This window comes from Alligator mississippiensis, chromosome 6, assembly GCF_030867095.1.
Source record: "Alligator mississippiensis isolate rAllMis1 chromosome 6, rAllMis1, whole genome shotgun sequence".
Classification (NCBI taxonomy): domain Eukaryota; kingdom Metazoa; phylum Chordata; order Crocodylia; family Alligatoridae; genus Alligator; species Alligator mississippiensis.
Genome location: NC_081829.1, coordinates 2,002,455 through 2,016,642, shown reverse-complemented (window position 1 = coordinate 2,016,642; position 14,188 = coordinate 2,002,455). Strand labels below are relative to the sequence as shown.

General features: G+C 52.9%; 1 long non-coding RNA gene across 1 annotated transcript in view; it reads right to left on the bottom strand.

The window, feature by feature from the left end:
- LOC132251110 (uncharacterized) overlaps positions 1-13,819 on the bottom strand; it is a 35,948-nt gene extending 22,129 nt beyond the window's left edge. The window contains exon 1 of the long non-coding RNA XR_009462906.1: positions 13,672-13,819. This is a non-coding gene — a long non-coding RNA (uncharacterized LOC132251110). The remainder of the gene's footprint in view (positions 1-13,671) is intronic.
- Positions 13,820-14,188: the final 369 nt, after the last annotated feature.

The window sequence follows — 14,188 nt, the reverse complement described above, 5'->3', positions numbered from 1 at the left end:
TAGATGCACACCCATACTGCGCTGTAATTCAGGTTACTGCGCAATAAGTGCACACGTGTAGATGAACCCACTATCTTGTAAGTGGTAAGTACTAGCAGAGCCCCATCTGCTCCTCTCTTGTTACAGCACTAAGGAGATGTACACCGCCCTATATTTTCATTCTTAGAAGCTGGTTCAAGTCAGGCTTTTCACCCTTTGCACCACAATTGCACAGTGCAAGCAGCTAATTTCATGGATGTTAGGGCTGGAGGGGACACCGGAGGATCATCGAGTCCAGCCCCCTGCCCCAATAGTTATGCACGAGGTGCGCACTGCTGCATAGGCACAAGCTGGGGAAAGGTCTCACAGTATTATTTCAGTGTTCTGTATCTCTCCTTCCCTGTTCAGTTGTGCTGTGCTCCTTGCCTGAAAGCAGAGAAGCAAGTTGAAGAAGGCTGCCATAGAACTGAATAAGAGAGTTGGCGCCATGGCACATAGCCGGCCTCCGGTCCATTGCTAGAAAGGCTTCACGATCAAAATGCCCGGTGCTATTCAGGCCACAACAGGGTCCATCCTCCCTGGTGACCAGGCCACAAGAAACCTGACATTGCTCCAGCACCTTGCACCAGGTGTTGAAGTGCTCCTGGAGGCTCCTGGCTCTGGAGATCGGGCATCCCGGGTGGGCGAAGAGTTGTGAAGGCAGGTGAAGAAGCAACACCCCTGTCCAGCCCAGCCTCTTGCACGTTTGTCTCTGCTCCCTTCTCCCGGGGCCGATGGAAAGGACAAGTGGGGGAAAGGGTTTGCAAAGGCAACACAGCTGAGTGGGCAAGGGGAACGGAGTTGCCAAGGAAACTGCTGAACCGTGAGAGCTATTTTGCCAAGGCTGGAAGTGCGGGGGAGAAGGGCACTACAGGCTTGGAGCAAAGAGGCTGGGGGAGTGCGGCAGCCTGGTGGGGGAAGGCAGGGGGATTATGGATACACTCGAATGCAAGCCGGCACCGAAACACCTTCAGGAGTATCCCGTGTCACCGGGCGTTCACGCCAATGTGCTCAGCTCGCCGACCAAAGGAGGCAGGTTTGTAGAGCCAGGTGGTTCTTCTTTGCGGGCCGGTTGCAGAGGAAGGCATTACCAGTATACTTACGTACCGAGTATAATGAGAGGCAGGAAGGTCCGTCCTAATTCAACTCAACCGGAGGTGAGCATTTAAAAAAGGCCATGAATCATAGGATCAAAGAACATGAAGGTTGGAAGGTCACATCTAGTCCACCCCCCTGCTCCAAGCAGGATCACCCCAACCAAGGCTTAAAAACCTCCAAGGATGGAGAGTCCCCCACCTGTCTCCGTAACCCGTTCCAGTGCTTCACCACCCTCCTTGGGAGAAACTTTTTCCTAATATCCAACCCCAACTTCCCTTGCTGCAACTGGAGCCCATTGCACCTCATTCTGTTTTGCATCAGTCCACTTGAAATGGCCATGTGGAGGCTCTCCTTCTATATGAAAGGGATGGCTGTGCCTCAGTTTACTGTCCTGTCCTCTGGAAGACGGCCATTTCTGCCCACTTGATATTTTATTGCAACCCAAGGAATATAAAGGCCCCACTGGACTTTGTTTCGGCTGGAAAGGTAATGTGGGTGAAGGCAGGGTGTGAATTAAACCGGAGCAGCTATCCTGGAATAGCTCCAGGCCCCCGCTAGCTCGGTTACTTCCTTACGGCACCTTATGTTCTCCGCAGACGGCCTCTGGGAGGGGACAGACCAGCAGATCCGTCTCATCCAGAAGGATCCCAAAGCCCGTGTGTTTTAAACTAGAATTGCTTCCCCCCTTACCAAGATGCAGCCGCCCCGGGGCTGTTTGACAGCATGCAGCAAGTACTGCACAAGGGAAGGCAAAAAGCAAAGGATTCGGGGCAGATGCAGAAGGTCAAGGATTTGGCTTAGAGCAGGGGCTTGTTGAGCACCCAAAGCTCCCACTGAGGCCAGCTGGAGACGCAGGAACTCAGCATCTCTGAAATACCAGCACCAGGGCTAACTGAAAGGGGCTAACTGGTCAGAAGAGCCTCAGGACCAGAGCCTCACACCCCACCTCAGATCATTACCTCCCAGCCTTCATCCCATGCCCCAGTGCTGGCAGAGATGCGCCCCTCCCCTTCCATCACACCAGATGTACATTAGATTTACAGCAGACAGACGCTCGAGATTGATAGCGGCAGCTCTTTGCCAGTCTCCGTTCGAAAGGCACCAGATTAGACCATCCTTTTTATGTTAAAATTTTTTTTTTTTCCCCTCTGGGAAAGAAACCTACCGTGCAAAAAAATTATAGCAGGCTTCAACTTCCCAGCCATAAATTAGAGCATGCACTTGTAGTGATGAAGTACTTACTCACATCCATTTCAGCTCCAAAAGTCATTAAAACCACTTCCAAGTAAATCACCCTGCACTGCGCGCACCCTTCCAGATTTAAAATGTCAGAAGGCTGGAGGGGAGCCAGCGATCGGTTTTGAACCGGGAGGAATCCCAAGGCTGCAGGAGAGCCTGTGCTTTTTTCCCTTACCACTGTGATTGAGTTGTCTAAGAAGGTTGATTTATACTGGGGCAGACCCATTTTTCCAGTTCAGAGCAACAGGCTCAGCATCCTTTTTTTTGCCTCCCAGACAGCATGTAGACGAAGAGAAGAATTGCCAACCTGGATCCTACGCCTAGATGACCATGCAACTATTGTGGTCGCACAGATCCCAGCCCTGCACAGAGAAAGATGCCCCGAGGCAGTAACAAGCCCTGTAACTGCAGGGCGCACAGTTCTTCCAAGACGTGGGCTTCCCTGCTTCTCAAAATTGAAAAAAAGGGTTAAAAGTAAGTAAGAAAAAGGCAAAAGTAAAACAAAAATGAATGGAAAGCACAGGGTTACAATAACAGCCCAGAGGCTACGCGCCGCTGGACCGAACACATTATGTGCCAGGGATGTTCTAGCTTTTTGCACGAAGACGTCAGCGTGTAAAATCCTATTTCCACCACTGCGCTGTGTCATCTAGTGCATGTGGCAGCTGTATCCCCCGCAGTCTTAGCCGTGCTTCAGTGCCTCTGCATTGGCCACTGACGTGCAGCCTTGCTACGGTGCTGGGAGAGTCTCATGAAGGAACAAGTCAGAGGCTGCAGGCTTAAAAGGACAGCCCGACACCCCGCCGCACGCGCAGCGCTGAAGCAAAACGGCCTGTAACAGATTTAGTCTGGGCAGCTGGTGATGAGGCTAAAGTATGCCTCCTTCTGCATGCTAGAGGAGCAGGGTCAAGCATCAGAGACACCCCCACGATGCCCGGCAGCAGAGCAAACAGCTCCTTCTCAATGCAAGGCCTTTACTGCACATAAGCAAGAAGGCTCACTGCCTCCAAAGGATGAAGCTGTGCCTTTGCTCCCCATCCAACCTTCGCAGCCCTCGGCACCCCAAAGCTAGCTCAGCTCTTCCCTTCCAGCTCTCCAACCTGCATGCTCCTATTCAGCTGCTCCATCTATTGTTTCATGCTCATCTCTCTCTCTCTCCTGATGCTTTTGCCTGGTTGTCTGTCAAGGCCCACCCGAGGCATCAACAAGGTTATTGCTGGTGGTGCATTGTGTAGGTAGGCAACTCGGGGCCCCATAAGGACCCTACTAGCTCTTCTTTCCCCCGTGCAGGGTGCAAATTACAGGGGAGCTCATAAGAGACAAGAAAATCATAACCTGGGGAGGGTCTGATTGACTTGCTCCTTGCAATTTTTTAATTTTTTTTTTCAGATCCTCACAGCGCAAGAGTCAAAGTGCAATTCAAACCCTGCCCATGTATGAGCTAGTCAAGGAAGCCGAGGCGCGCAGCAGTATTACCACACACAAGTATTACGACACAAGCATCGTCTGCCATGCCGGGGCACAGAGCAACACAATGTAGTCGCGAAGGGGGCTGCGTGCCAGAACAGCCTTCCTTTTGGGCAAGCCCAACTAAACTAAACTATGTCTGAGCAGTTTTACTTTAATGCACCAAAAATACTTTAAAAAAGTGTTGGGAAATCCCACTCGTGCTAACAGACACGCAGCTGGGCAAATATCGTGGCATGTACATGTACCCATTAAATCTCCCTCTGCTTTGACGCCTCAAAATCAGGCACAGACAAAAAGAGCAGCAAAGACAGTGAAGCATCTGATAAGCAGTGATAAATCCTGGCTCCCCAGGCCCTGGAAAGCCCAGCAAGTCCCCCATCAGCAGCAAATGAAGCATCCTGAAGTGCAAATGAAGTGTGAGGATCTTCCTTCAGGTATCCAGCCTCCCTTTCCCACATTAGCTCCCTGACCAGGAGGCCTGAACAGTCCAGCTCTGATGCTCTGGGAGCTGGGGTTGTTAGCAGAAGGGCATGCAGGAAAAGCCCGCTGAATTACATTTCCAACTGGATCAGTCAAACTGAATGGCTTCTTACGGCTCACGGATGCGGCCTTCCTTCCATTGAGCTTCCCAGCTGAATTAAGCTAAACAGAGTGGAGGCCACATTCATTCACATGAAGAGCATTGCACAGGACTTCAGGGAGTTGAGCTAATCCAGGTTTTGAGATCATCTGGTTTAAAAGCTCATTCCAATGAATGTGGCCACATGCTGCCCTGTGGACCAGCTCGGGGATGTAGATTAGAGGTATTTCAATCACAGTGGGCTCCTGGCAGAGAGGCTTTGGAGCAAGCAGATGGGCAGACCCTTCTCACTGCTAAAAGTGGGAACTCCAGGTCAGGGGTTTGTAGGAACTAGTCCAAAGCCAAGGACCATCTAGTCCAATATCTCAACTCTGACACTGGCCAGTACTGCTTATTGTAGGGTTCCCTCTGAAGAAGCCAGATGGTTTAGCTCTAGCATCAGCATCTATAGCTCACCATAGTCCTCACAGTCTGGCCTCGGTGCTTTCCCTCTGCTGTGCATCGAATAGCCTCCAGCCCTGGGTTTGGAAGCATCTCTTCTGCCGGCTTCCTTCATCCTAGAGGCCTATCATGGTCCCTCTTTATTATTTCCTGTCTAAGGCAACAACCCAACCTCCACCTGGATTCACTAGAGATGTTTTTGGAGCTCATCGCCATTCCTGTGGCCCTTCTCTGGTTCCCTTCTAGTCCTGCAATGCCCGCTGCGAGATGGGGTTGAGACTCATGGGCTGAGCTCCACCGGGGGAAGCTCAAAAGGCAGCAATTGTCCTGAATGCATCGCTTTCCACCCGTTTCCCTACCACATGCCCAGCAGAGTAGCTTTCACTTACAGCTGCCGGGGGCCCGTTTCGTATCCATGTCAATCGCTCCTGACGATAAGCCTCCCCTAGCCCAGTGTGCTTGTTAGCTGAGACTTGACTGCCTTGGCTGTAGCACTGCAGCAGTATTGATTATGTTATAACCTTAGGCTCAATGTCTGACCTTTTCACTGTGAGCAATTTCCAGGACTAAACAGCAGTGACAGCCCGGGCATGACAGGGACATCAGGTCTCAGATCAGCAGTGGACAGGACAGTGGGGGACTACTAAACAGAGCAGAGACCCTTAAAAACTGCATGGTAAAGAGGAGAGGAAGGTGCTGTTCTCGGCGACTGGCTGGGACAGTTAGTCCGTCCTAGACAAATAAGAGAGAAGAGGGCCCCACGCGATTGTCTAGGCCAACTCCCAGCTCAAGGCAGCATCTTAGAATCGAGAAAACGAGGGTGGAAGGGACCTCAGGGGGTCACATCTAGTTCAAGCCCTGCTCCAAGCAGGACCAGCCCCAGCTACATCATCCCAGGCAGAAATTTCACCACCTCCCCCTTAGCCACTGCGAAAGGTCTCGATGCGGAGGTGAACGCCGGATCTGGGCGTTCAACCTGGGACAGCAAAAATGCACAGGACAGAATGAGACCCGGTGTCCCTTGCAGAGAAGGGGCTCCCTCCGGCCCCCTGTATTTGCAGCAAGCCTGCAGATCTGTGCATCGTACCCATGGGAAACCTAAAGGCAACAGCTCCTTTGAAACAGTCACACGTGTCACTAGGGGAAAAAAAATAATCAGCTGGGGCTTGGGGGGAAACATTACGGTCTAGGGGGCCACATCTCTCGCCCAGGACATGTGCAGTGCTTTACGTGGATAACGTACCCCGATGGGGGGTGTTAGCAAGCAAGGAGGCTGGGGCTTTTGCATTGGTGTGAGTGATGGATGCAAGGCAGGGATGAAATCAGGCCTAACACTATTTTTCATCCCTTTAGTTTGGATTACAGCAGCGATGATGGCAGCCCCTGACAGTGATCTCCCTTTAATCTCATGCTCAAAGGGCTCTTGAGGCAGTGTCCCTTGAAGTGCTCAGAGGAGACGTTTTCCCAGGAGAACCGCGCTCCGGCAGCAGACTGGAACCACCCTCCTCTCTCCCTCCCCGGCGTGGGTGGGTCCCTACGAGCCACCGACTCCGCAGCCAAATCAACAGGGGAAAGTGCCACCGAGAAACCACGCTGGCGGCTTTAAAGCTGCGTTTGCTGCTGCACGGTAATGAAGTGCTCTGACAACGCAGCAGCACTTGGTTTTGAAGTGGTCTAAATACACGTCTCTCGGCACCGAGTGCCTGGATGCAACAGGGCAGCTGAAGGAATGCCACGGCCTGGCTCGTGAGCTCTCAGGAGTGACGCGTCCGGCTGGCGGAGTGAAAATAACCTCTTATTTCACTTGCACACATACAGATACAAAGGTCTTCTCGGGGAAGCCCGTGCATCGCCCTCAGAGAGCGAGCAGAGCTCGCTGGTGGAGATTTCGGGTCCAGGTTCATGCCTTGAATGCATGCTCCAGCTTGTGGAGACAGGCCTTGGTAATGGTGCCCCCTTTCTACCTGGAATAGGCCCGGGTGAACGGCTGCAGTTGTGAAGCACCGAGGAGAAGTTCTGGTGCAAATCTCGTGCGCTTCCTTCGACGTGCAAGAGAGAGCTCTGGTGCTGATTAGTGGGAATAAAAGCAACTGCTGAGTGTGTCTTCTCCTGCTTTTGCCCTGCTGGATGGATGTCCACAAATGGAAGGGGGGTGAGAGAAGCTAAATGTCCCCTTTCAAGCAGAGAGCTCACTTTGCTGGTAGGAGCAACCCAATCCAGGGAGGGAGATGGAGGGCACTGCTCCTTTTACAGCACCTGTCCCTTCAGGACGTGGTCAGACCGAGGGCAGCACTGAGCAGACGCCGTCTCGCACGTGTAGTCAGGTAGCAACCCAGCTCTGGCATTACCACGAGGCTCTGAGGGTGGAGAGGCCTGGCCCCGGAGCATGCCAGCTCAGGGAAAGGGTCATACCTGTTCAGCCAGGGGGGACAAATCCTGCCATGACTTTCAGAGAGCAGCAGCTTGCTTGCTTCCCCAAGACATCCCTTAGATGGATGGATCCCCAACAGATCTAGCCTGGGGACCCATCTGTGCAGCGTTTCCATCTCACTTGGGGACTCTTCCCCGCCATCACCCACCACGGCCCAGCTCTGATGGATGTTACGTCATGTATCGTCTCCCACGGGCTGCCGCTAACCTGTCTGGCGATTCGGAGCTCGCCGGGCGCTCTCTCTCTTTGCATTTGTTTTATCACCTGCCTTTCCCCAGTCAGTCCTTCCCTGGGTTTTCATACGCTCCAGCCTCGCTTACTGCTCGCTTCTCCGCAGCTGTTGCCGATATTCCCTCGGCTGCCGGCTCCTTTGTTTGCAAAACACACAACGGTGCTAGCGCCGAGCAGCTGCTGCGTGTGTTATTTATGGCCGTGTTTGTGATTTCTGCTTCCACCCCCCGCACGCACATAGTGCAATTGCAAGCGAAGCGCTCGCAATAAATCCTCAGCTAAGCAAAAACCTCCTGGACACGCAAGGAAGGATCTCCAACACGACAGACCACCCCTCCGCCCCCGAGCCAGTTCTGCTTGTAGACCTGGGTGCTGCCCAGGTCCATACGGGGAAGGGACCCATCACACCGCGAGAGAATGCAGCACCTCGCACAGTGGGCTCTCCACTTCACATAGGCTGTATTTACTCACATGCAACATGCACCTTTCCCCCCCGAAAAATTAGCCCTCCAAAACTGGAGCGTCTATCTTAAGCAGGGAAGCTGATGGAATAGAAGCATGGAGACGCTGTGCTCCAATGGCTGCCGCCTCTCGCTGGCCCAGCAACAGCAGGGCCAGCGTCTGGCATTAATCCTCTCACAGCTGCTAAGGAATTGGCAGCAGCTTTTGGCTGAGCACCCGCTGCGAGAGGGTTTGCACTACCGCTTGTGGCTGAAGTAGCCGGCGAGGGCGAGCGAACGGCTGCTTGCAGGCAGCCACGAGTCTGCAGACGTCCTTTATTCGATATTCTGCCTTCCACAAACAAGGTGCCAGTTTTATTTGTGGGCATGGCAGAAGTTTCATAGACATCAGGGCTGGAAGGGACCCCGCGAGACCATCGGGTCAGCTGGAGTAAACGGCTGTCACCCATTCAAGCTCACGGAGAGGGGGACGCCCCGGGATGATAAGGGTGACCGGCAGCTCTGGGGACCCCGGACAGTTGAACCCTGCCCCTGGCGCTCTTGGCACGCGGGCACAATTAGCATTCTGCCGGCATGGCTCCCTGTGATTAAACTCTTCACATCGCACTCACTCGCTGTTCCAAGTCACTTGGATGTTTTATTCATTTCCAGCAATCCACAATATTCCTTAATTGCAGATTATCAAGCCGCACGCATTTGACAAATGTAAATAATTGCCTCGGAGGTTTATTAATGACTGCAGCACGCTAATGAGCAGCAGAAGCGGAAAGGGAGTCAGATCCTGCCGGCGCTGGAAGGAGAACCAAGAGGGGAGAGACCAGCCAGGCCCAAACCCTTGGATTCAAACAGGCCAAAGTTTACAAACCAGGTGGGCAAAGCAAAGAGATTGCCATTGCCCTTGTACTGATGGGGAACGGGGGAAACCCCCCCCCCCCCCCAGACATCCTCTTATTTAAGAGAGGAAAAAAATAGGTAAGACTGCAGCCAAGCCTGGGATTAAATCCAAGTCTTCCAAGTGCCAGTTCAGTGCTGGAAACCCAAGCCTCACCTTTTATTATCACAGCAGGCCACCCTTTAATTGCAAGGATAGAAACACAGACACGCACATGCATATACATGCACGCCCTTGGGGAACGCAGCCCGATTTGCTTTCTCTTCATATTTCATTTGATGGCGCTCGCAGCGCGGGAGCGCCCAGCCCTGCAGCCTACAGGGACACCAGACCCGGTACCTGGGCATCTACAACAGAGCAGGCTCCAAAGCTGGCTCATGAGGCCAATGTGGGACCGACGGACCCTGCTGCAACTTGGGCACGTGTTTCCGTGTCTTGCTTGCCTCACGAGTGTGCTCAGGTGGACAAGTCCCCTTCCTCCCACCCAGCTTGCCGCCTGCCTTAGCCAAGTAACGTCAATCGTCTTGGTGCGCTGCGAGAGTGAAATACACCCAGGGAATACCTCCCGCTAGCAAAACCCGATAACATGTCCAAGTGCCCAGAGGCTCTTCAATAAGCTGGAGAGCTCTGCCATCCAGGCCCTTGGATGCAGCTCCAAGTCTCCCTTCCCATGTGCATTCGGGTCAGGGACGGCGCCTCGAAAGGCAGATCTATTCCCTTTGTCGCTCGCACCCAAACAACCAGCCCCGCTTAGGCGGAGGAGCCGAAACACAGCTGCTCTCCGCAGCCCGTGCCAGCTGCTCAGCTCCGTGTCAAGGTGACAGCGACCTTGCCTCCACGGCTCCCCTGGCCTGCCACGTCTCCCTGCTTTTAATCAGAGCCACTGCAGCGAGAGGAGCGGACACAAGATAATTGAGCAACACTTAATTCATTACTGCTAATAATCCTCCTCATCAGTGCTAGGCAAGGCTTTTTGGAGTCCAGCTGCCTGCACTTTGCCTCTGGCAGGAGTCGGAGAGAAGGATACATCATGGCAGCAGGACTGGCTGAATCCTCATGCAAAGCATTGGAAGTCTCCGCTCGCCTGCTAGCACGACTGCCAGGAGCTTTGTCCTGCAGAGCCGCAGGACCCAAATGCTGCGGAAAAACCAGAGGATCCGAACCCCTCTGAAGTTAAAAGGAGACGTGGCCGTGGGTCGGAGGAGCTTTGGTGCAACGGGACGCTGCTGGAGGTCAGCGAGTCAATATATCCGGGACTGCTCCCAGCCACTTGCCATCAGGGTTTGTCTTCACAGCTGGAGCCATGGCATGGCCCTTCGCCGAGACACTGATTTTGTCTCTCAATGTTTCAGCAGAGTCCTTCTGGCAGTTTCCAAGTGACTTTTCAGGTTTGGGGGCATGGAGCAACTTAAAAAAAAAAAAAATGATGTTTGTTTTTTTTTTTTGTTGATCAGCCCCAAAAATGGGCATCTCCTTTGGTGGAAAGCCTGATTTCTATCATCATTTTCTTCCTCTGACCCGTGCTATTTCCAGTGTAGCAAGAAGAGTGCTCGGTCAGAGCAGAAGTCTGAACAGAGGCTGCAAATGATTTCTGCGGACGGCTCCGACGGCAGGGACAGCCGGGCACCTGCAGAACGTGGCTGCTGTTCAGGTGCTTTTCCTGGCACTGCCGGCATCCGGGCACGAAGCAGAAGTGATTGGAGCTCAATGCCTTCCCCAGCGAGATGCCAAGACGGTTGGAGGAGGAGGGACCAAGGCAAGAGATGGATACTGGCCACAAACTTTGTTGGTGTAAATAGACCTGATGCCACAATTCACACCCGGTCCCTGTGTTTGGAAGAGGTCGGCTCTCCGATGCTAGGAAGTCTATTTGTTCTGCAGGTTGTCTTTAATTCATTCCTGGTCACCCTGTTTCTCTATCACTGAAGTTATTTGCACCTGCTAGCTACTGGCTCAGCCCGATATTGCTTGTTCACATCGGCTCTATGAACAAGGTGCGTGCAGCAGCCTTGATCGGTAGCAAAGCAAAATGCTCCCAGCCGCTCTGGAGTGGCACGCAGAGGTTTGGACAGGGCAGGTCTCGGACCCCAAATCAAGGCAGAACTTTAATTCTTATACCCCTGCAAGCTTCAGCCCTGGTGTGGGACCCACTGATGTACAACAGAAGCTCTCTACTGACTTTGGGGGTCCTTTGGCTCTGCCCTTCATATAGCAACCTTTCAGTGAGGGAGTGCAGGCGTTTGAGCCCTAACAAAAAGTTAGAAGAAAAGTTTCTTGCAAGAAGAGACAAGCCCAGGAAGATGCCGGGATTGTTCAGCAGCCTCTCCTCTGACCTCCCGTACCATAAAGTCTTCCAGAAGCAAACAGCAGACAAAGCCAGGCTGCCTTTCCAGACCATCTGGCAGTCAGAGGCATGAAGAGCAGGACTCCCATATGTTTCCCTGGCAGGTCACCTATGGACTGCTGCTGCAGGAGGGGACTGCATTGCAGGGGCAGATAAAGCCATTCCTGAAGGGGATATAATCTGACCTCGTCTTTAGTTCTCATAGGCACTTGTGCCACAACGCTGTGACCACTTTGCTACTGAGCGGGCCCTTTAGGCAGACACAGGAATCCTACAAAAAGCTGCCAAGTGAGGTCGCTGGGCGCATTGGGCCAGATCCCGTTCTGCCTGGCAGCTAAGCGCACACCTATCCCACCCTGCTCAAGGCCCCGAGAAGCCCTTCACACACGTCTGCTTCTATAATACACCCTCATTTTGGCCTTGAACCTGAACCACAAAAAGCCCACCTGCCTTCTGCATGAGCTGCTTTCCCAGGGGCTGGAGCCCGTGGGGAATAGGCTGATGCAGACACCTTAGAAAGGCAATATAAGTTTGTACCATGTAGATTTAGACAGGACCTCATTATTTTAGAGGCATCATTGCTCATTGATTGATACCAATGAACGACCTTAGATTTCTCTGTAGTGGAGGGGGGATGCCAGAGAGAAGATGCTACCTACCGGTGTCAGATTCTTAGTTTCTTAAATAGTTTCCTACAGAACAGGTCCAGCCCCCCTGCACTTGGGCAAGAAAGACCGCAGGACTCAGATGAGCCCAGCAAGATGGGCATCAAGACACTTTGAGTTAAAGGTATTGTTCTCGACTCCTTTTTGAGGGGGAGAGGGTTGGACTAGATGACCTCTGGAGGTCCCTTCCAACCCTACTTCTCCATGAAGCCCTGCATGCGTTAGTGGTGGAGATCTGCTCTTGCCCAAAACAACGGGGAAAAGTTGGGCTAATAGAAGAGATTGCAGCTAATGGGGATAGGGGTGCTGTTCTCAGCCCAGTCACTTCTGGCCATCACAAAATCATATCGTGGCCTGACAAATGAGGGAGCATGGACCCAGCAGAGATCCAGGGCCAGATGCTGCTGTAGGCACCCAAGCTGAGGGGTGGGAGAGGTGCTGAAGGAGCAGGACTCGGATGCATTGAATTTCCCTGCCTCGGCTGAGCTGGGAGTCAGCAAGGACTGATCCAGTGTAGAATATGAGCAGCAGGAGATGGTGAGGTGGACCTCTGCGCTTGGTCTCCCCGGCTCCCTCCTGGGCTACACACCGATCTCATGAGCAGCCCTTGAAATAAGCAGTCCCTCAGCATCCTGTCATCAGCTAGAGAGAAAGCAGCCTTGAGGGAAGGGTGGGATGAGGGAACATCAGAGCAAGTTCAAGGTGGGAACAGGATGCACAGAGCATTGCCTTCTGCAAATGCTGGATGGCAAATGAGGTTTAATGAAGGGAGGGGAGGGATCTCCGACACAGAGAGTTCAGAGGCAAGGTCCTTGGGAGGACACCAAAAGCAGAAGACTGAGAATGCAATCAGGACTCGTGCTAAAGGTGATATCTTTTATTAAACCAATGATATTATAATAATAATAATAATAATAATAATAATAATAATGGCAAGCTTGCAATTAAACTTTTTTTTTTTTTTGCAAAGATCTAGTTGGTCTAATAAAAGAGATCACCTCTACTACGAGTCCTGATTGCTTTTTCCTCTAGACCAATACGGTTACAACCTGGATACCTGAAGACTGAGCTTGGCTTTCTCCGAGACGTATTACCGGATCTACAAGAGTGTTTCATCGCCACGCTCCTGATGGAAAGCCAGCGGCTGCGATTGATACGGGCCCAGAGCAAGCGTCTGCAAAACACAAGGGCCAGCCTCGGCACAAGAGCCATGAACTTCCTCGGGGCGGCTGCAGGAATAGTCACAAGCTTGGACAACGAGAGCAGGATGTGCCAGGCGACCGAATGCACCCAGGCAAGGGCATGGGCAGCACGAGACCCTCCAGGCATCAGCCATGCCCAGGTGGAGGCAACGAGGACTCGAGGCTGGGAAACACTCAACAGCAACAGGTATCAACACTGTGGTTTCATCGCTCACGCAAAGGGATGGCACCTCACCTGACCGGTGGTTCGGCGCTCGACTCCACTAGCCCAGCATTTCCTACGAGGTCTCCTATTGACTTGCAGGCCAGATTGAACACTCCTCAGCTTGCAGCATCAGACAGGAGCTGCCCTACCCTGCTCCTCAGGAGGGTTAATTAGTCTGAGTGGAGCATGACGGCAACAAAGCTCTGGTCCTGCAGCTGCCAGGCTGGCTCCTGGCTTGCATCGCATCACGTTGCGCGCACCCAGGAGCGATACCCCGGTAATGGAGGGCGCTCCGACCGTCTCACACAGCCGAGGAAAAGGAAGCCGGAGAGAACAGGCATGCTTAAAAAGAGCCGTCTACTACACCATCACCTTTCCCCAAGAATCCTCTTACCTCTCCAGCCAGCCCAAAATGCCCTGGGGGAGATGTGCTGCACCCAGCTCTTCCGAAACTTCTCCCTCCTTCTCAAACCGAGCATGGCTCTTGACTCTTATCCAGAGCCCGAGCCCTCCCACTCCTGGCAGCCCCCGGGAAGACTTGATAGCTAATTGCAACCAGCTGCTTCAGGTATTTGTCTCCCTCGGTGTGGCAAGGAACTTCAAAATCCCCCCATCCCCCTGCTGCAGGGTCAGGCACACGGGTGAAGTGAGATAAATACCGGCTGCCAATAAGTTTGGGGGCTGAATGGGGAGTTTTGCTCCTCCACGGACCCTGTAGGACTTTGGCACCCTGTCCTACAAGCAGGACTTGAAACCCCTGCCCATTTCTGGGTGGTGCAACACTTTGCTAGCACAGGGCCTCATGGAAGCAGCCATGCACACGCACGTGCCACCGTGTATTATATGTATTCCCCCTCTTCCCGGCGCTAAACCCCCTCCCAGTCAAAAGCATCAGCTTCTGCTACCAAATC